General features: G+C 40.9%; 1 protein-coding gene across 6 annotated transcripts in view; it reads right to left on the bottom strand.

The window, feature by feature from the left end:
* ARHGAP6 (Rho GTPase activating protein 6) overlaps positions 1-23479 on the bottom strand; it is a 312132-nt gene that overhangs the window by 70488 nt on the left and 218165 nt on the right. The gene's annotated exons all lie outside the window — the stretch shown is intronic.

Genomic DNA, 23479 nt, shown 5'->3' on the forward strand with positions numbered 1-23479 from the left:
GCACAAGGAGTGGTTAGGAAGGGGCATGTCTCCCCTCAAAAATCCCTCTTCCACATGGCTGTGCAAACTTAAAACTGGCTGTAACTCCGCAAGCTTTCCCTATTAGGAAGAGCTGCAGGAATGCTGGAAGCAGCTGCTGCTGCTCCTTGGAGCCCAGCGAGCAGCATTTGGTGTGCTCTGCCTGACCTTCTCACACGGTTAGCTTGCAGCTTTTTTAAACACCTTTAAAAACTTTCTGCTCAAACAAGCAAACCAGCTGTATTTATAACGTGGCTTCAACACGAGCAACACAGAGGCTATTTTGCACAATTTGCTAGGAAAGAAAAAACAACAAAACGCCAAAACTTGATAAAGGCACTGCTTCGTAAATAATGTCTGTCACGTTTGCAGTCCCCATATAGAATGCTGTCATCTATAGTGCGTGGGCAGGCAGCGTAGGCACTTTGTGAAAAACAAACACTGAATCACCGATGACTTCGACTGCAGCTCTGTGCTGCATGGCATTTCAACAAATAACTGTGCAGAGTGACAACTGTGTTTCTCAGCCGATGCCACTTAGCACTCCATCAGACCACTCACTGAAGAGAAGCCACCAGCTACAAGTCATGGTGACAGCAAGGGACACCGTGTAATTTTTTTCCCATAGATCTACCCAGGTTCTTTGATCACCGCCACATCTAGGTGGGCTGAGCAGCCACTGACCTGCCAGAGGCAGCACGCAGGGGTCCAAAGCATTTGCTACAGGTCTCTGGCTGGACATAGTGGCCACCAGTCCTGCACAGTATCACTATATGTGAACCCCAGACATCTCTAATCTCAAAGCCCTACCCAAAGCCCACAGAAGTCAATGGACAGGTCTCAGGGTTTTCAGTGTCTCTTACATTAGGCATCATCACATCCTCAAACCATGTAGCTCCTCATCTTCGTTTTCAGTCTTTTTAGACTACCCACGGCAGAGTGGTGCTAAAAACAGCCAGGGTGTCACCACCAAACAGGGCAGTTAATGAGATTTCCAAAGAAAAACTGTCCTAGTGAATTACCTTCTCAGACAAGTACTGTCATTGACTGCGCTTACATCCCAACATAAACCAAGGAGGAATGCTGAAGCTAAATTTATCTCTCCTCTTCAAAGTGCTGTAGCCAGAGATCAGCATCCTGCTAATCATCTATCTTTGTTAATCAGCTGTATGTTTGTGGTACTTGACATCTTTCTTTAAAAACAAGTTTCTTCAGCCCACATAACTCCTGTGTTATTATTTTTTGAATTTCCTCTAATGAACAAAACTCTGTTATTTGCATATTTGGAAGTGGGGATATATTCATTCAGAAACTCACTCACTCGAGCCCTGTGAAGAATGAACTGCCATTTCCAGGCTCTACAAACAAGCAATCAAAATCCCCAACCTTTTCTAGTGGCCTGCAGGAAGACAAAATAGAGTGGCTGCCAAGAATCCAGTTTAGCCTGTCCCCTTTGTATTTATGAGCTCCAGACAAGGCTATGTTCCTTTACCATCATTAAAAATAAATAAATATAATAATATTTATTGGAACTAGTTGTTGACAGTGAGGGTTTCCTTCTCAGAAACTGAGCAGTACAACAGTACGTGCTGAGTTCTGCTTTAAATCAGGGTTTTTCAGACTATTCAGTCAGTAACAGTGCTCTTCACCAAAATACTAAGGGTCCTTTGGGGTACACTGGCTACACATAGACTATCTTATTTTTACATCGTTAATACGTTTGTGTTAGCTGCCAGCATATCTAGGGATTTCTTTTTTCCGATCTCAAAGTACTTTTTTCAGTAATACACAGCTTTGTATTTAAAAAAAATAAAATACTACCCAGGACAGAATCTTACATTATTAATAGAAAAAGTTCACAGTATATGGAGAGGCTATAGAAAATAAAACCTATCACTAAAAAATGGAGAAAAATAAAGTTATTCTGTTATTTACTCTTTCTTAATTTCTTCCCAGAGCACTCAAAAATATTCCTCTTTAAACTTACAACTGAGCCTGGGGTAAACTCTCATTGGGAAACTGATCAATGGATTCTGATATTGTAACTTCATCATTCACTGATAAGCACTATGTGACTTTTAATTCGCTTCTTAATTATGCAAAATTCCAAGGACCTGACTCTCACCCCAGAGGGGTGCAAGATTAAGCGAACCGAATTAGCACGCAGCCGAGAATTCCTCTGGCTGCTCTCTTGTTACAACAGTGACTAAAGCTGGCCACAAAAGCCCCAAGGGACCGTTAAAAATAGCTTCAGAAATATAATTGACCTAAAAATCTCTTTTTTTTTTCAGTGGAAAATCAGGGTTCTGTCTTAAAAAACAGTCATGAAAAAATATGCTTTCTGTGGAAAAATGTATGGCTTGGTCAAAAAGTTCAAAGAAGTTTGCAGCTAAGAAAGAAGATGTTTTCACTCAAAACCCCACTGGTGTGCCTCATGGGAGCTGTAATTCAAGGGCCTGGCATGCCTGGCTACCTTTCCCACCCTGAGCAGGGGCTCTCGTGACAGACCCCTTCCTCTACCTCGAGGGACAGCGGCATGCTGTCAGAGATGAACATCCCTTAAGGCTCATTGGAAAGAACCTGGGGCATTAAAAATCTGCAGGATTGCTTCCAGGGGAAGTGGTAGTGGTATTTTAAATAAAAGCACTTTCCATCTTTGTATTTAAAAAAAAAAAAAAAAAAAAAAAAAAGTAACTGAAAACATGCTACTTTAGTCTTTCTTGTATCCCTCTGAATTGGACTGGGGAGCCCCAGAGAGAAACTGGGCATCCAGAGTCGTGCAAAGACATAGATGTTAAGCTCTGGTGACACAGTTCATTCAAAAAAAAAATAAGTAACAGAAGTACAAACACCTCACTTAGCTTTACGCTTGATGTGTTCCTAAGACCTGTGAAAATACAGAAGTGGTAGCAAGTTGCATATGCAGAAGAGACACTTGTAATTATACCTGCACTGTCTGCCCCAGTAGCCACAAGACACCCCACATAGAGGCTGTCCGCATGTGTCTCAGAGATGCATTTTCTGATAAAACGCAGGAAGCAAGTAAATAGCAATTAAACATATTTAGCTCACACTTTTTATCTCATACTTTTAAGTGCTGTTAGCAGAAACTGATGCCTCCAAAAGAGCTAACACATGTACTCTGACAAGTTGTATTAGGATCTAATAAAAACCTATATTGTGAGATAAATTAAAAGACAGAATTTGTAGCAGCAGAATCCCTGTTTCTAGAAAAGGAAGGCCTTGTGAGGAGTTGTGGGGACATGGGTAGAAATTTGGAAAAAGGAGTGCTCCCAGTCCTGAAACAGGCTTTGCTTGGATGTGCTAGTGCTGCTGTCATCTCTGAGGAACAGGTGAAGAGCACAAGAGCACACTCTTTTTTTTCCTCTGTTTGAGAACTTTAAAACCTGTCAAACATACTCTGAGTCACTGGGATATCCTGAAAAATGTACCCACTTCACCACTTTGCTTTTATAAAAGCTGCACGGTGCTTTTTCCCTTTATAAAGGTTTTACTCTCCATGTGCTGTGTGCGGCGGTGTTAAGTGGAGGTGCAGTTCCAGCCCATACATTGATCGTGGTTGAATCACAATGGCAAAAACGCCCATCTTTGAGCATGTTTACATCTCCCACCAGCGAAAGCAGCGCACACATAGAGTTACGGATTCAAACGATGTTTTGGAAAATTATGCACTGGATCTTGAAGGAGCACTTGGTGAGAAGAGGGGGCAGCAAGAGCCTTGCTCAGCTCTCACAACACGTAAAGTCACCGGGGAGGAGCTGTCAGCACCTGCCTGTGCACAACACCACATGAACATGTACAAGGCTCCAAGTGCTTTTTCTGAAAACTGTGACCCTGGGCATCAATGAAGCTTGTAACCAAGGTCCTGCTCCTCAGGCATGTGAAAGGACAAGTCTCCATCCGCAGTCTCCAAATGAAAGACAAACAAACAAACTCAGAGACAGACCAAGGCTATTTTTAGATGAATGAACAGCATGAGAGCTTTCCAACATCTCTCCTTACCCACTCTCTTCTCATCTCTCCCCCATAAGCTTTTGTTGGTGACTGCCAAATGCTCTTTGCTCCTATTTAAATTTTTTATGGCAATCTAACAGACGTCCCCCACCCAATTATTTTAATCTGCCTGCATTGAGTGGCCACAGCAGCTGTTCAGCTCCTCTTATCAAGCTTATTAATACTGCAATTAAAATATACATCAGTCAACTGAAAGATCCACACAAACCTCTTCCAAGTTTTGCTTTTTGTTATAGATATCAGGGAGTGGTTAGGAAAAAAAAAAAAAAAAAAAGGAGTCACCATTATGGTTTTTAAGAGACAGCATGAAGCTCCTGCTAAAAAAGGCATGCAAACACGGAGTTAAAGAGCTTTCACTGCAATATCCTTGTAAAATCAACAATTGCTTGAAAAATTAGATTTGCTGATGGGTCACATATTATTGCAATACAAGAGTTTCCCATCCCACATACACAGAACAGCACAGCATATTGCTTTTGAACTTTTATCCAGCTATGCTAATATCAAAATATCTACAGCCTATTGTCAAAAATTTCTGTTAATATAAAGGTTTACAGAACAAATTCATTCTGAGCTTTATGAGATCTAAAGAGCTCTTATCCACATTATGCCTGCTAATGACCTAAAGGAGATTATTTCATACATCTCATTAATAATAGCAAGCTTTATTCACAGGAAACTCATCAGGTCATGAGCCTGAACTTTGAAATAGGAAGGATTATTGAGCTTCCTGCAATTCAGTATCATTGCAATGTGCTCCTAACGGACTGTGGATGAATTTTAGTTGATTTCCTTAGATGTACTCTTTGTTCTTTAAATCTCTGGGGACCAGCTACAAGAGCTGTTTGCACTGGGAGAATACTGTCATTTGCCCTTCTCTTTTGCACTGATGTGCTTCAATATAATCACAAATTCTCACATAAGAGTGCAGTTCTTCAGAAAAGTCAGTGTGGCAAAGCTGGACGACTTTATAAGCTTTGTGCAGTAGGACAGTTTCCATTAACTTGTGGCTATTTGTTCAGAACCAGAGAAGGACAGAAAAAAAAAATCACAACATAAATAAAGCCCTTAAAGCCTTTATTCAGATCTGAAGAATTCAACAGCTGCATCCCATTCAAGAAATTGAACTGAATGTGCTCAGCTATGAGAACTACTTTCAAGGGGCCAAGCTGAAAACTCAGTACATTTCTAAAAGACACTGATTTTAAAGGCATCTCTAACAATGCCACTTTTCACCAATTTTTACAAGTGAGCTTTGTGACATTTGGTATTTTCCTTTTCCTGGAGTTTTATCTCCAGAAGATAGGTGAGGACAGGTCAATCTCAGTATTCAAGAAACACACAAAGCTCCAGCCTTCAGACATGTCTCCAGATGTCCTCTGTGAAATTCTGTTATATGGAAGTCTAAGAAAAGAAACTCAAATATGATTTTTAATTTCCCTTTATGATTTTCAAGACATTTTTATTATTCTGCTTTACTCAGGCCCAGGGCGATTCTTCCTGTGAAGTGTGATGCTGGAACTACTGGAGTGACACAGACAGCGATCAGCTCCTTGCCCGAGGTGAGCGGCTGCGGCAGGGCAGAGGCATGCTCCTGCTGCTGCCACTGTCTGGAGCAACGTGCTGCAGTAGTGCCTGGACAGACAGCATGTCTGCTCATTGCCTCTGGCCAAGGAGCCCTGCAGACCCCTGGAGTAACACCTCCCGGCTGCTCCTGCTGGGTCTGCGCTCCTCTGTTGGAGTCCCTACAGTTATCCATGCAACACAAACTGAAATTTGCCTTAGGAGCATTTCCTCCTCATACAGCTCTGGGTCACACAGAAGCGTTCAGCATATTGCAGGGTCAATACAATGAGTGAAATACATGACCCTGGCTGAATTAATTACATACAAGAGATGTTTTGGTAAAGATGGATACCAACACCCAATAATGCTTGCAGATGGAAATTGAGAAAATAATGAAGCATCAGTTAAATGTATTTTTATGTTTTACTCCACAGAATGTTATTTTCATTACACTCCTACATTCAAACCTTCCACTGGATAAAAATTAAACAAACTGCTAAGGCTTTTCCACTATGACTTCTCACACAGCACAGAACTGATGAACAATGTATTACTGCTGTTAACATTATTATTAATATTACCTATGCATCATTTGTTACAGAAATGAATTAGCTTTTCCTTCAGGAATCCTGTAGACTTCAGGAAGTTTTACCCTTTCCATTTGGCAGAGTAACTAAAGCCACCAGCTGCAGAAGTGTGCAGTAATGATGGATGTTTCAGATGCTGACAGTTCAGCTCAGGGGCAGATCAGACCGACAGTGGGACACCCTTCAAAATGCAGGCACTGCAGGCACTAAGCGAGGCACTGTAAGTACTAGTTCCAATCTGCGGTGAGAAACAGGAACTTGTGGGGGAGCAATCCCTTTGGTTTGCAGAGAGAAGAATGAAACCCCAGAAATGTATTTTCCCCTCATGCTCCCTCACATACAGGCAGGGACCGTATGGTGGCCAGGCTAGCTCAAAGGCACAAGTCTACAGTGCAACTAAATTGTAGACATTGAATGAGATGAGATGAATTCCACCCTTAAATACCATTTTCTGTGGCTGCTGAAAAAGCTAAAGCTTTTCTCTGAGCTCTAACCCTTTCCAGAAAGGCACCAGGGAGATGATGAACACACTTATCAGCAGCCACCTCCACAGCTGCCTGATGAAATACCAGGTTTTGCAGCAAACTTGCCAACACGTTTCCCAAGGCGGAGTGTTTGTTCAGCTGCACTCCCTCCTCTGGTCCCCTGAACCAAGCAGCTCCAGCCCAGCCAGGCCACCACCACCTCCGCTGTGTCAAGCCCTCCCTGTGTCCCAAATGAAGCAACAGAAAACAGCTCAAGGTCACCCATTTTATGAACTTCATGCCCAGCAAGGACAACGTTAGCTGTGGATGAACCTGCCTTTGCTTAGTTCATTGCCTGCTCTAATTCCCTTAAGTCCAATTGCCATTTATAGCAATGGGGCACAGGGTGGAGCCACCGAATCTGTCCCTGGGAAGAAGGAGATCACGGATCGCATTCTTCAACTGCTGCAAGAGTATTTTCCCCTAGGAACTGGGCACACACTGTGCTATTATGAAATAAACTACAGTCAGTCTCATTTTTTAATTACACTACTACTGTTTTTCAACTAATTTGGTGCCAACCTCTACAAGAGGAGTTTCCAGCACTACAAAAATCCACCCTGAAAATTGTCCCAATGAGTTCTCCTACTGAGGGCATGAACTCCCACAAAAACGAATGACAGATTTGCAGTAACCTCACTGAAAGTAGGATCATGCTCTTTTTTTCAGCAGTACAGAGTATAAAATGCCAGATGCAACAATAAAATAGTCATCGTAAACGGTGGTGTTAAACTTCCATTGATGATGTGGTGTTGTTATATAGCTATCAATAAGCATCAGAAACCAATATAAATTAATAGTAGCTTAATTTTCTTAGTAGCTTAAACTTTCCTGCCTCTCTCAAAAAACATTCATAACCCAAAACAGGAAAAGAGACAGAGATCTTTTAAGTCCATCAGTCCAATCCATACAGAAGGTATTCAGGCTACAGCAGGCTGTGCAGAGAAGAATGCAATGGCAAAAAGTAAAGAATTATAGGTTGCAATGATATAGTTAAAATTGTCCTCTTCCAAGTCTTTTCCAAAACATTAAAACTGTCTTCTATATGAAAGCAAAACAGAGGACAATAGTACAAATACCATCCACAGTTCACACTTCCAATTTAAACTTCTATTTAAAAGCAAATAAACTCCTAAAGCTGCTCTTTCCAAAACAAGCTCAATTTTTTTCTCCTGGTTAATAATTACAGAAGAATTTTCTCAAGTTTATAGATGGTGGGAAAGAGAAGTACAGTTAGAGCATTATTTTCTTGTAGAGAACTGAAATAACACTTTTTCCAGATTTCCACAGAGATGTTCAGTGGAAAAATGCCCAGTATCCTGAAACACTTCTCTCTGGAAATTCATTTCACTCTTTCCTTCCCATACACTCTCTTATGAATGAGCAGAGAAGCACACAATAAAACAATATGCAGTCTTTTGAAGCACATTAGAACTGTAATTTCTGTATCTGAAATGTCTGTCAGCACGAAGTGTAGCATGCAGTACTCCAAACTAATAAAGAGCTGCTATCAAACTAAAAAGCCTTAGGGTTTTTCATATTGTTTTCTAGTATTGCTCCTAATGAGAATCAACAGGTTCTGCTTGGATTATCTGTTTTATACAAACAGTTGCACAACAAAAAGAAGAGTAAACTCCTGTGCCTAAACCCTAAACTCTAGGGTAAATGACTAAGATGCCAAGTGTTGATAAATTAGAGCATGCCTACATGTCTCAGGGTCTTATTTATTTTCAAATCTTCTGGTAACTCCATAAATAACTGTAAGAACCATCCATCACATCTCCTGCTAATGGTGTCTTTACAAAACGTGCCTACTTGTTTTTTCACTGTACCATGGGTGAGAGGATAAGAAGCATTTCAGACTTTTTAAAAAGTGTTTTTTGTCTTTTTTTTTTTTTTTAAAGTTTTTTAAAACTTCAGGCTACCCTAACAAAAAAAACTCTAAAGGAGAGAGGGCAGGAGGGGGCAGAAGGAAGGGGACCCGTTAGGAAGAGGCACTGGCCCAACCCATTTACCTCACCCAGGAAAAGAAGTGGGATACTTTCCAGATTAGCTAACTGCTTCAACCACGCCATCGCACATGACCGATTTAGATTCACACTGCTTTTGGTGATCTGGAAGGACAGAGGGGAAACCTCGCCACCCCCAGTGACAAGCGAAGCATCGCACCGCACTGCTGGTGCCCCTTTAACGGGCTGGCATCGCAAAGACACAAACAACTCTGCCTGCTGGATGAGGAGAGTCGACAAAGGTTGTATTTCCAGCCAAAGCCTTTAGTTCGGTGGAATGTCTCTTCCCTTAAAGGAACAGCAGTTTCTTCCCATGTGTGCTGCCCCACTTCACCCAGCTCTCAACCAAGGCACTGCTACAGCTCCTAAGGCCTCCCTCACACAGAGGGCCCTCAGCCTACAAAATCCGGGTGCACGAGTGGAGGTGTAAAATGCCTGTTCACACCTTGGTCTTAGCATAAATCATGTGCATAGTATCGTTTCGACTGCTTGAGTTGGTTAAGGTACAGGCTGTGTATACTAGAGAGCTCTCTAGATGACTATGTGCTATCTTTGTGACCAAAACAGCTAACTTAGCCCTGTACCCATGTTTTATATTCACTAGAGAACCTGAGGCACAGTAACTCTGCGGGAATAAGGAAATGACTCAGTTTAGCTTGCCTCTGAACAAGCCTCGTGTTTTTCACGTCCCTTGTTGATGCTCTCCATCCTCAGGACTCAGGAGTGCGTCAAGGGGAAAAGCTGTGCAGGAACGCAGTCTGCCTCAGCTGTCATCAGCTTTAGGTTTCTAACTGCGTTCACAAGCGTCATATATTTTCCTATTTCTCTTCAATGAGATTATTATTTCTCTAGTCCCACAGCTTCGTGGTAACTGCTCCCTCTTCAGCCCCAAAAGAATCACACAAATGGAGAACAACTGCTGTACAAAGGAAAATGAGGAACTAAACACCTATTAGCACCACAAAAGAATATAACAATAAATTGAACGGAATAGGAGGAAAAGGACTTTTATTCATCTTCTGTGTCACAGCAGACGCCATATTTCAGCTGCAGTATGACATTAAAGGTGACCGTGCCACCGAACTCCACCAGCTCCCTTTGCACCCAGGCAGTCACCAGAGGGCGGTGAATGGCTTTTGGCCATCCCAGCAGCGCCCACCAGCCAGGCCGAGACCCCAAGGCACAGCTGTCCTTGTAGTTTTCTGTCATAGAAACTATGCTGCTGTATAATGCAGCCCAGGATTGGCCATACAGACCTGTTTGAGACAACAGATTGCCTTTGCAACCCTCTTCTTTGGGGTTGCAAAGTTCTTCTTTGCCCTTACTAACACAAACTGCACAAAAAGCTTTCAATAGCCTACTGATCTGTGTACCTTCAGCTGCTTAGACTTACATTATGTTGGCATAAAATCAGCGCGGATATGCTTGAAATACATACAGAAACAGAATAAAAAATTATAACAAGATGCTTGAAAGGTCAGCTTGCAGTATGCTGCTGTTGAAGAAAACACATTAATAATCAGAATGTTATTGCATGTTTTTATTTAAGCATCTTGCTTCATAAATTAGGACCCGCATTTTGAGTGCAAAAAGTAGCATGGAATGTTTGTTTCCTCCTGACCTTACCACTGGATTTGAACTCTCTCCCATTTGCTCATTCCAGTTTGAATTCAATAAGGCTATTAAATCACTTAGTGTTTGTCCCCATGTAAACAGCCAGATCTGCTCCTTCACTCTCAACTACACTGCAGACACTCTCACAGACCTTTCTTCTTTATAGAAGACATCTTCTGTATTGATACATACCCTTTGTACAAAAGATAGACTCCAGAAAACAGACATGTACCTGGCCAATAGCATTTTGTTATAACCTAAAGCCAAGAACAGAGAATTTATTGGCTCTTCTGACAGCCACCATAGATTTTCAAACTCCACAAGCCAAGAAACATTCATCTGAGCTATCGTGTGGGTTTATACTGTGTTGGATCTTGATCTGTTTTATAAATCCTGGAATCTGTACAACTCAACAGAAATCAGTGTGGCACACAGATACTGTAGACCCTGAAGAATCTGTCTGCCTATTCAGGATTTTATTTTTTTTTTTGCCAGTGGGGATATCAACATCAAATTCTGAAGCAGGCGCATGTGTGTGTTTGAACTCCTATTCCTATCTGCAATGCAGCAGCAGCTTAAATGGAAAATATATGTTTAGAATAGTGCATTATCAAAATAATATTAATAGAATGAGAACACACCACTGTTACAGGTTGAGCAGTAAGAAAAACAGCTATTATAAGGATGGAGACCTTGTAACTTCCCCCTATAATGCCATTTGAGACTCACACTGAGTTACTCTCTGAACCTATGTGTGCTTGGGGACAGCCCACAAAGTTCCCAGTGCACCCTGTTTATGAATTAGCAAACAAAACTAACTAAATAAACAGTAATAATAAAGAAAACTATTACATTTGTAACACCATGTAAACAGTTAGTACCTGTTTTAACCTCCTATGTATTTAAAAAGTCTCCATAGGAAGGTGGCAACCAGGCCTGGGCAAAGAACAGAGTGATGTAGGATAAAATGACATGATCTTCTCCAGCAGGCTGATAGCCAACACCACTGTAATAATGCATATCCCCTGCTGTTCTCATGTGTATGGTATCGTTTTCCTAAGATTTTAGGAAGCTTTGTAAGTGCTGTGGAGACAGACCCCACTGTCCCCAAAGCAGGTGCCAGTACCGACTGAAGAACAAGCATGACTTCATGTACCCAAGCGAGGGATGCTTCTACTTTAGAAATATTATTCAGAAAGCAACATGTGCCTGCCACACATGACCACTGTGGCTGTTCCTACACTTCAGGGGACACACCATGGCCCCTGGTTCCCCCAGGCAGTGCTGCTGAGGAAGCGGCAGGGTCTCTCCAAGGCTCCCATCCCAGCTGGGTCTCCTGGTAGGGAGGGGGCTTCTCTGCACCCAGACCATGCCCCAAGGGCAGTGCACACACAGCCTGAGCCCAGGCCTGGCTGCTGAGGTGCTGCCTCGTTTGGTTGTACCACAGCAAAAAGAGAAAAAAGTGCTAGCTTATGAACCTGACAGGAGTGTAAATCAGGGCTGTATTTTTAAAGGCATGAAATCATTAAGTAAATAACTAAACAGAAAATAGAAATAGAAATAATTAAGTGCTAGGAAATTAATAATAATAATAATAATAATAAATCAGAATGTAATCCAAATGAAGGAATTCATCTGCTCATTCCTCTCCTTTTTACTGAGGTGAGTGAGGAAGCTCTCTCTGTGGACATCTGGGTGTTCACTCTTTGGATAAGACAAAGGTGACAGTTCTGTTATTGCTTAAAACTGTGTGCAAATATATATTAATCCTCCTCCAACACTAATTTTGGAATCTGAGAAATCTTTTCATTGAAAATCAATTATTTATTTCTTAATGCAATGAGAATAGGACAGGTTCTTGCAGTGGAAACATCAACCCCTCCCAGTACAAATCTGCTCATGGAAACACTTTGGAAGCATGACCTCTTTAACTCTGACAGGCACTTTTTTACAAAGGTCACTCCAGATAATTCTTTTAGCAAGACAAATGAACCACACCACTGTGATCATAAATGATATGTGAATTATAAATTTGGCATAGGATTCTATTCTCTGTGAAAAAAAATTACTTTAAAGTAGATAAAACAGCCAGGAAAAGCAGAAAAGAAAATGATAACTATGATAACTCTAGAGAGGGAGTGGTCTTCAAGGCAGTTCTTAAGTAAATATTTTTATCAATTTTTTCTTGAAAAAAATCTCCTATGAGGTTTCCAAAAAAAAAAAAAAAAAAAAAAAAAAAAAGATGGGAGCAAAAATTCAACACTGCAAGGAGGGATCATGTTCAGTTCTCAAATGTTTTTGCAGATTCTCCAGTTGCTAAAACCTACTTTTTTTTTCAGACTATTACTGCTCCCACATTCCTCTCAAATTCTACTAAGGCTGTGCTGCTGGTGAGTTTTGCTAAATTACTTTTAAATGACATTTAGTCCTTTTGCTCTTTGTAGTCATGAACAGGACTAGAAAGTTAAAGGAAATTGCCCTCAAAGGGTGCAGAAACAATGGAAACAAAAGAATTCAAAGATTTGTAATGTATCAAGATAAATTCCAAAATCTGAAGGAATATTATCTTTTTTTATCAAAGAATTTTATCGAAGGAATTTGCTGTTGCCACCAAATATTTAATGAATGACTTAACTTTCCAAATAGACTGCAGAAGACTTGCCTTTGACATCTACAGATATTTTAATTCCAGTCCAGATGCTAGTACATAAGCATTGCTCTTTTCTGCTATAATGGCAACCAAAGCAGTATTTTCCCCTCTTACTTCAGATACTGTAATTTAAGAGACCACTTACTTGCCTCCCGGGTGCACCATTTGCTACGCCAGCAAGTATTACAGTCACATTGCAACTGGAATGGCAATTCCGTACTTAATTTTGCTAAACTTGACAGCAAACACTCTTTTTACTTTGCAATGGAGCATCAACATAATCATACATACACAGGACTATAAAGTGAAAATTACAAAGTAGGGAACGAAGGCTCAGCTGGCCTGTATATCGAACGCTGCAATGAAGTTTAATTTTACTACTCTGGTCCCCTGTCTGATCTATGAGACAGTGTGGTGGGGCTGTCCTCCAACAAGGTCCCCTTCAGCACGAGGACCCACCTAAACCATGCACCTCACTGCACATGGGAGCCCTGCTCCATGTGGTTCAAGTCCATAAGGTCAGCAGATGCCAAGATCAGGGAGCAGGAGCAAAACAGCAGTGCAGCGCTGCAGGAATGCATCATGGATGTGCAGACCTGTGTTAGGAACGAGTCTCAGTCTCAGAGCTAGCCCACAAGATTTGACAGCTCTGTGTGATTACTGCTTTCAGAAGATTATCCTGCTTTCATGAATAGCAAAGGAAAAGATTAGTTTCATAGATGAACACTCACTCTCTTGAGACCTCAGATACCACTTGGTGTGCCATGGAGCCATGTGCTGGAACTGGCAGCCTCTCCCAGCCAAAGGGCTGGATTTCTTTTCCAAACTCCTTCAATCTTATTATTTAATCTTTATGTAGGAATGAGGCAGAGATAGCAGCACTGTTTTGACTGCTAGTGCTTCATGTGGAAATAAGCTCCTAATGACTTCAGGCAAAAGGCAAATCTGCCAGTCAGCAAAAGATTTAAGTATATGCTTAATTTAATATTTTTTGCTATCTATTGAGTGCAAGTATTTTGCTGAATCATAGATGTAAACTGTGTTTTGTACAGCCTAACTTGAGCTATTTAGCAACTCATTCCAGCCACCCCAGAATCCCAGAGAGGAATGCTTTGACCTAAAGAGGTGCTATCTCCTTCTACCGACTACAGGGAGGTACTAGACAATTGCCTTATATGTTTAACTTGTAGATGTGAAAGCTCATGCTTCAAAAATCCTACCCATATTGGCTTTACACAGCAGGACAAAGCTGTCACTGCTATGCTCATTACATAAACTCAAAGACTGTCAGGAACACCCAGGCCAAGTGTTACACTACTTCAGAGTAACTTTACTTTATAACACCAAAGAAAACAAAATACACGTATCTTCCAATTTTCTTTTCTAACCAGCCCTTTCCTACGCACCATCCACACATCCCTTGGTTTTATCAACTTCAGCTGAGGTAAAATATTCTCATCTTCTTGACATATTAATTCACTTTAACATACCTGGTAGCAGGAAGAAACTGATTTCTTACCGAGTTGCATCAGTTTCAGCCAGCTCCCAGTATTGTAAAATCTGAGGATGACAGAGAGGATTCATTTCACAGCAGGTTCTCCAGATTAACCTGGATCAGCTGTAAGGCATACCTTCAAGTACCAGTCTTGTTTCATCCATCTAGAAAGTTGTTTTGAACAACACGGATTTTCATGCAGTAAATACTGGTTTTGCTATAATTAAAGTCAAAGGAATTTGCCTAAAGATTGGAGATGCTCATACATTTGTGTTCAGGCAACTCCAGAGCTGTAAAAGCCCACGGTATTCTTTAAATGAAAGCAACAAGCAGAAAACAAAAAGCTTTCCCAGTTTTATGGTGTGCTTTTTGCTTGTACTTAACCAGAAAGTTCAGAAGTGTTTAATATTTGGAAAATGATATCTGCGTAAAAGAAAATTTGATCATTACTTTAGGAAAAGAGAATCACAGATTTTGGAAAGTATGATATCAGCTATTTTTCCTGCTTTATTTTTTTTAGCTAGTACAAAAATATTTCCCATTCCTCTAAGGCCAGATGGCTTTAAGTTTTAACCTTGCAGAATGCAGCATAATGGTTGGAAGAGAACTGGAAACACAAAGGTTTTAATTCTCAAGAAATTGCAATGCTTCTAATGTTCTGTTTCAGTCACATCAGGTCCACAGCAAAACTTCAAAATGTGTTACAGTGGGACATTTGGGGTTGAGGAAAAATATGGTAAACATGTATTAGAATGCCTCAGTCTGAAAATAAATTTAATTTCACTTGGAAGATTCAGGACTCAGAATTTGTGACCTTGGGCCAGTGTCTCCACTTAGGCAACTCTAGACTTCAGGGCTTCCAGAGTCTTGGCTTACCTTAAAGACATCCCAGTAGACCCTCTGCTTTTATAACCCACATCAAGTTATTGAAAACCCTCTCTAGAAAATGATATCCTTAACAGGTATTAGGATTGACTTGCAATGTGACAGCCTGATCAACACAATGCTTGGCTTTGCTATCTGTTCTTGGACAAGGAAATATGCTAAGCTAGCATACCTTGGTTAATACCATTTTTTCCTTTTCTTCCCTTTGGAAGGTATTCAACACCTTTGAAATGTTACCAGAGACCGAGGAGACCCCAGGTATCACATTTCAATTTTTTTTCTGCTTTCTTCCTTACACACATTCCTCAAAATTTCCATCACTGACAGGCTGACATAGATATTGCCTCCCTATGACTATATACAGATATAGAGAGAGGCATATAACTCCTGCAGTCTGTTACAAAAACATCCAAATGCCAAGCGTTTACAAGTGCTGTGTCACAGCACCTGAGAAGTGAAACACTTAACTACCCTCATAGGGACTGAAAGCCATAGGAACTCTTCCTTGCATGCCCCATAGCTAGCAGGGAAGGAACACAAGGGAAGAAAACCCATGGGGCAATACTCTGTGTGGACATATATGTCACTGTCTTGCAGTATAGAGAGATTTTTCCCATAATTGTCCTACATAATTAAGTATTATACATATTTCTTCCCTTGCCCTTCCATTCTATTCTTCTTTTACAGTTTGAACAGATGCAAACCAAACCAAAGAAGACCAACTTTGGTCCACGGACTTTTATTGCATAGCCTGGGCAGCATAGCAGGGGCCAGCCTTAGAGTGCCTAGGTGCCATGACAATGGCACCTACATGTTAAATATGAGTGAGAATTCAATATAGGGGATGGTTTTCTCCTCCTCTTTAGTATCTATCCTGTGGTTATGATTACAAGGGAGCTGGCTACAATATCAACCCCTGTTACTATCAACATCTAAAAATGCAGAGCCCACCACCACTCCAACCCACACCCTTGGTGGCACTCCAGCACCGGCTGATGCAAATTCCTAGGCTGTGCCCAGTTTTACCAGCAGTACTGCACCAACCAAGCCTGCCAATGCCAGTTCAAACTGCACAACCTCAAGCAGGTGAACAACCAAACCTGCCCAAGCATCCTCAGCATCCTGCAAACCCCAACCTGACCGATGCAGCCCCAGTGACAGGGGAGTCCTCACCTGCCCAGGTGCCCATGCCAGATGTGCCTCTGCAGCCACAGCAGTCAGACAAGACAAAGCTAGAGGAAACAGTAATAAAGTTCTGGTTTTCCTCCCTTTTAAGTTGTTACAGCCAGAGAGCCTGTCAGTTAAATCAAGGTATTTCTCTGTGCAGTCACACACTTGGTGGGTTAACATGCGCTAGTATCAGTTTAGCTTCTGTCAGACTGCAGCAGCAGGTCAGATTTTAAGTAGCATTGTAATTAAAACGGGCAGATGACTGTCAGATCAGATCTGTTCCTGTAGATCTATCATATCGATACGGCCTTGAATCTGTCCTGGCACAGCTTTGTGAAGTTAAAAAGAATTTCAGAGGAAGAAATCTACTCAATGAGCTGTGCAATGCTGCACAAAGGGAAGACTCTACTTTGCATGACCCTGCGTCCTCCAGGAAAATATAAACATACTAGTATCATGACCTTTGCAACAGATAGCATTAATAACACGTCCTTTTATGTTTAAAAGGAACCAAGCATGCAATACAGTACGTGCTTAGCATGTGTTTCAGAAGCAGGAAGATTATAATATCTTATTCTAACAGTAAAAGAAACTTCCAAAATTTTTAGCTTGCTGCTTTCCCCCCTATTTTAAAGCTCATTAATGCTTTCATTTGGGAAAAAGACGTATAATCTCATTCTTCCTGTATCTTACAACTCATTCCTTATCATCAGTGGAAAAGAGACAAAACACAACCCCTAGTCACCATATAAGAGCTCTTTTTAAGGCTGGTTTTAATTTTGTTATTTTCCTTTTCTTTCAGGATTCAAAAGACCAAGAAATCAGAAAAAAAGCAGAAGTATTTTAGGCATTTTCACTTGCTTTCAAAAATCAATCATTCTCCTGTAGTCAGTGGCGCATGTCTCCATTAACCCCGCTTCTTAGTGAGTACTCTAACTGGAAAAACAGAAGTGTGTAACTAGCAGAAAAGAACAATACCTAAAAAATAAAAAAGTAAAAAAAAAATCAATGTGTTTTGCTTAGCTTGGAATTTAAAAGATGAGCTTGAGGTCTTACACCTTGTACCGAAAGCAGCACAGTGATTGAGCAGAATAAACATATTAACCTGAAAAATTGTCACTTCGTGGCTTGAGAAGTTACGATGTATCGAATTATAAAGACAATTTAGAACTTTAATCTGCAAAGAAAATACCTAAAATACCTAACACCCACTATGAATTTAGACCACGAGTTTAGACACTGTATTTAGAATAAAACACTGCGACAAAGTGTGATGCATTTCTAGTAAAAACAACATGCAGAATTAAATCTCCATGGACTGTCTCTAGGTCTGTTTTTACAAATGATCTGAGAGCACAAGTCTATATCTTGTTCCTCCTGTTACTCATGAGACCAGAAAGGATCCATTTTTTCTGAGACAACTGAGAGCTGAGTCAAAAAATACTGGCTTTCCTCACTCCATGTCACAAAGGAGTCTGAAACGTTTGTATTCCTGTAAAGAGGCAAGCTCACATGGGGAGTTATTAGCTATAATATTATTAAATTAAATTTGACAGGCTTATACTGTAAGTTACCTGTATTAAACACACAGTGCCAGATCCCAGCCTGCACTAACATCCTTGACAGCCATTTGAACGCAAAAGGTAGGAGAGACCTTACTTGCTACCAACATAGTGAGCATCATTGCTGACCTGGTGTGCTGGGGAGCTGGCAGAGAAGCAATTCAACCTGGAGTGGGGAGCACTGCCCCACTGGAAAAAACCCAAACCGCTCTCAGCACCAGCTACCCGTGACTCTGCTGCCGGAGGGATGATCCTCTGTCACCTACAGAGGCTGTACACTTCAAGCCTCTTACAGCCATCCCAGAAGGGTCCACTTGAACCAGCTGCCTCTACAGCCAGCCTGCAGTAGAAGGTGCTTTCCGCTAGCATTAATGTGAGCTGCCCATGAATGACACTTGGCTCTGGGCCTAGGGATCAGGCTCTGGTGCTCTTCTCTTGTGCTGCTGACAAAACTTCTCTCCAAGGCATAATTTTTCTGTTCTCATCTACCTTAAGCATGATGCAAGACCTAATAAATGCTAGCTCTTATCAACTTGGCAGTCGAGGCAGCATCTCCCGATGCCAACAGAAGGTGGGAGCTCTATCTAACCCATTTGTCTTTTCACCAAAAGATAGATTTTTAGAACACGTGGCCAAAGCAAACCCTTTTACCCTTTTTTATGTTTGAAAAGCCAAAGTAGTTTAAGAGTAACAATAATCAACCAAAAAGAGAAGAAAAAATAAAATTCAGTTGACTCCAAACGAGCCAATCATTTTCTTTCCTGATCAAAACCAAGCCAAAACTTTACATTATGCTGCCCAAACAGAGTTTTCTTCTGCATACTGAAAATTTCCTTCTTCACAGATGCTTGCAATGGAAAAGAGTAAATGGTATTGAACATTTCAAAATAACTGTACATCAAATGCTGTTACTTTCAAGGAATTTATTTGCTACACTTGACTTTTTGTAGAGCCAGATTATTAGGTAACTCTTTAGTATGCACTTGAAGCTACATACAACTGTCTCCGCGTCCCACAGACAGGAAACACCGAGAACTGGAAAGGAGCTATTTGCAGCCCTGAAGATTATGTGTATCATCTCTCCATGTTGATCATCTCCTTCCGCCACTCCACCATGCAAGAGTACCCCACCACATAACATGACACAGACACAAGCCTTCAAACCTCCACTCACCTCCCTTAAACTGGTCCTATGTCTGCCCTGGGCACTCAAAGAATAGCTTTCAGAAGTGAATGTCTACATATAAAACATAAGACACAGTGCACATGAGCAAAAATGCTGCAGCAACAGAGGAACCTAAGTCCTTTCTCCAAGAGATTACTTGGGCTTCTTCTATGCCTTGTCCAAAGCCATTGAGAGACTCTCTGTAGCCCAGCGCGATGCTATGCTGAGATGCCAGCTCAAGTCCTGCAAGATGAACAACACTGGGTTCCTTGTGGAGCAGCCCTGGAGGCCTCCTCTGCAGGGAGGGGGTACACCGGACTGCCCCAAGGGAAATCTGGCTTCATGGGGAGTCCCATGAAGTGCAGGAAACTGAGCAGAGCAGTAAAAACACAAAGTAAAATAAAAAATAGAAGACAACAAGAAAGGGATCAACATGCAGTATTGTACAGACAGAACTTTGAATACTGATCAAAAAGCTACTAACCTTAAAACACAAGTGGAAGCAAGTACACTGAATTCAAGTGGAAAACATTCAGCATAATTTGTTCTAAAAGGCTTAACGATTTGCAAATTCAGATCAGGCTAATTGCCCTCATTTGCATCTGAGAACTGAAGTGAGACTTTTAGGGAAATGAGAATCAGGAACCAGCACCAAAAAAAGGAAGATATCAAACTAGTTCTTTTTAATGAGAGTAGGAGAAAGACGGAGGCAACAGTCCTCTGCATGTAGGCCAGTGAACCTGCAGGGCAAACTGAAACATAAAAAAGGCAAATCAAACTGAAGGCATATCAACATGTTAAGTGATCTCTACATCCGCTTGCCTCACTAGGAGATGATCTTTAAGTCCACAAATGGAAATTCAGAGCTATAGCCAACCGAAAAGTACGCAGGCACATTAACCATTCAAGCACAAATAATGCGCGACCCTAGTAACATTTCCAAAAACCTATCCCCTAAGGTGGAGATTTTGTAAGAGCAAATCAGCTATTGGACAGATGCCCATATGTCACCACCTTGGAATGATTTATAACTGCTATTTATGATTTCAGAATTCCCTATTTGTATCATTACCCTGACAAAAGATGTGAAGTAGCGATTTACAAAACAAGGAGTGCAAACAGTCTTTTTCCTTCACATATAGTCCACTTTTATAAAAATGTAGCCTGCTATTCTGATGCTACTTGTCACAAAGGAAAAACAAAATACAAGGTCAACTTACCATCAAGAAAGCTTACCTCCTAGCTTTGCATTGTTTTCTCAGACATAAAATGACACACCTGGATTTGAGTCCTATTGCCTCACCACTACCTTTCCCATACGGCCACTCATAGAGCATACAGACATAATATATTTGTTTGGAGCAGAAAACTAGAGAATATTAAGGGAATCACCTGCATCTTGCTGAGCTTCTTCTTCATCCCAGGGCTACCAACTTACCGCTGGAGAAAAAGGTAACCTCTATAAATACACAGTGTATTTGGCACAGGACACTGCTGGAAATCACGGCAGAGATAAGCAGTGCCTGAAAAGACCTTATTTTCTCTAGCCACAGCCAATTGGCTTTTTCGGGAGACTTAACTGGAAAAAAAAAATCCTGTAAGAGACTGAAAGGGGCAGACTGGGAAAGAAAGCAGAGGGAAGAGAATGAGCTAAGTAGAATTAGGGGAAACCTCCAGCAGATTGTGGAGGGCATCATACATCCAGGAACCTGAAAGAAAATGGGGGAGTTTCATCAGATACAGAATCAAAGAAGATTGAGCAGAACGAAAAGTACTACACATCCCACTGGAGACAAGAGAAACAGCCAGATGAAACTTTAGAGAAAACAAAGGGACACTGATGCAAAGCAAACAATAAAACAGAGAAGGAAAGCTTATAAAAAGACGATGAAGATCATTGTGAGACCGTATGAAATTAAATGAAATTCATCTAGAAAGCAAAACAGTTATGATTTCCCCTAAGGGATTAATATCTCTGTTTCTCTTGATACAAGTTCACATGCAAAGACTATTTATTATTGTTGCCTAAAAATTCCAGCAAAGTAAAGTACAAGTATTCTCAAGTCTAAAGCATCCATGGGAAATTTCTCTTCCTGACAGCTAAAATCAACCAAATCGGTCTATTTCAAATATCATAATATGTCAAAAAAGAACAGCATGAAGCGGCTCAGGTATTTTTTCCATCACTTCTATTCTCCCATCAAAGCAATGCAAAACAACATCCTCTGAAAAAATAACCGATTCAAGAATTTTGTTTGGCCCCGCACAGATTCCCAGCAAATCAGAGCTGTTTGTGGAATGCAGCCACCCTGGGAGCCTTCGTCTCTTCACTGAATGCGAATGAAGGGATCCTACCAGATACTAGTTGTCCATAAGTAACGTTAACTGCAGGAATCAGAAGATGATCTCCTGATTGAAGTATTGTGACATTTACTTAAATGAATCTGTGTGTTAAAAAGTGAAAAATTTCAAAGAAACTAAAAATCTATGGCCTAAAATCCACTTAGATCCCTGTGAACTGATTAGGTCCTTGATTAATGAAAGGAGAAGAAGAATTATGAAGGCCTTTAAGGAATGAATCACTCCCCTGGAGCTGAGAAAAGGGGGGCAGCCCGGAGCTACAGCAAACACTAGGACCCAAGTTGGACTCACTCCTTTGGAAACATCTATTAATAGACCTTGACTGCAAGGTTCATTACCCTTCTGGTTCCTCCAGTCGTACAGGCTCCCCTCACAAACCTTCTCCACCTTTGTGGGAAGCCCAGAAAACAGTGATGGTCCACAGAAGGCAACATCCCTCTGATTAGAACCACTGTTAAGGCCAGGACCATGAAGATTTCTACACACAGACTTCTGTTTTCACTTGAAATTAATTAATTTCACTTGAAATTAATTAATTTCAATAAAATAGTCTTTTAATTTCATGTCTGTGTAACAAGTGTTATATTAGGCCCAAGTCAGTTTCTCTTTAAGTTAATGGATATGTACAAACCACAATGAAAAAACATGCTGTTATTAGCAGTTCACATTTTTCTCACATCTAATTATGCAAAATATGATCTCAGACATATGCAAGTTATGCATGACACCAAGAGAACAAAAATGATAAAGACAACTAAATGAAATGGGCAGAAAAGACTGGAAACATAAAAAAGCAAAGTCCAGAAAAAAAGAGCTAATTTGCTACTCCAGCTCCAATGAATGCTTAAGTAGTACGTGCCAAGCTCCCCTTGATTATATTTTGCAGATAAGATACCAATTTATTTTCTGAACAGGCCAGGATGGATCCAACTACTTAAAGGCTGTCTTCCTTCATCCTGTTTCATGAATACTCAGGAAAGATAAAATCTGTGGCACTCAAACACTCACGAAGCAACATGAGAGATGAGTCTTTTTGAGAAGAGGAGAAGGAAAAGTTAGCTGATATTACAACCCACGTATAGAGGGAGACAAGTAAATTAATATCTTCAATCCTCCTAAGATCAGGGAAAAATGTGTCTACTAAAACTCCCACATGGTTATCAATTTTTTCCCCTTCTGAACCATAATAGATGCATTCAATGCCTCATTGAGCTCTCTTAATAAACATACACCTCTCTCAATAGAATACAGATAAATTATCTCTGCAATGTTTCTGGCTTGGTGTAATATACTAATCTATAATGATAACAGAAATGTACACATCACTGTCCTCTTCAAAGCACTGTGCAAATACTAATTAACTGATCAATAAACACTACGCCAGGGAGTACTAACATGGGATTAATAAGTTCATAGGTACGTAGGCAGCTGATGTTTACGGTCAGCCTTTAATTGATGTGCTTAATTTCACCTTCCAAGAAAGGTTGATCCCTTAAGGCAGGTCATCCGTCTGCCTGAAAGGGAAGGGTGAGAACCAGGAAACTGCAGTTGACTCTGAGCCAGACCCTGCCTGACAGTGGAAAAAGCCACTTCAAAAAGTTTGGAAGGGGCCCAGAACCTCTGTGCTTCTCGGTCCAGGCAAAAAAAGGAGAACACTTCACAACTTACGCAGGACAAAACCTGAGGTGACTGACATTTCAAGGGAAATCTCTTGCATACTGAACTCAAAAAGTAAACTCTGGGACACAAAACAGGTGTAGGGCAACTCCGTGATGATGGGACTTAATATTTGTTTTGTACTGGAGTCTGTTGAAAGCACACAAAGGAACAGTCAAGAC

This window comes from Aythya ferina (genome assembly GCF_964211825.1).
Source record: "Aythya ferina genome assembly, chromosome: 1".
Lineage (NCBI taxonomy): Eukaryota > Metazoa > Chordata > Aves > Anseriformes > Anatidae > Aythya > Aythya ferina.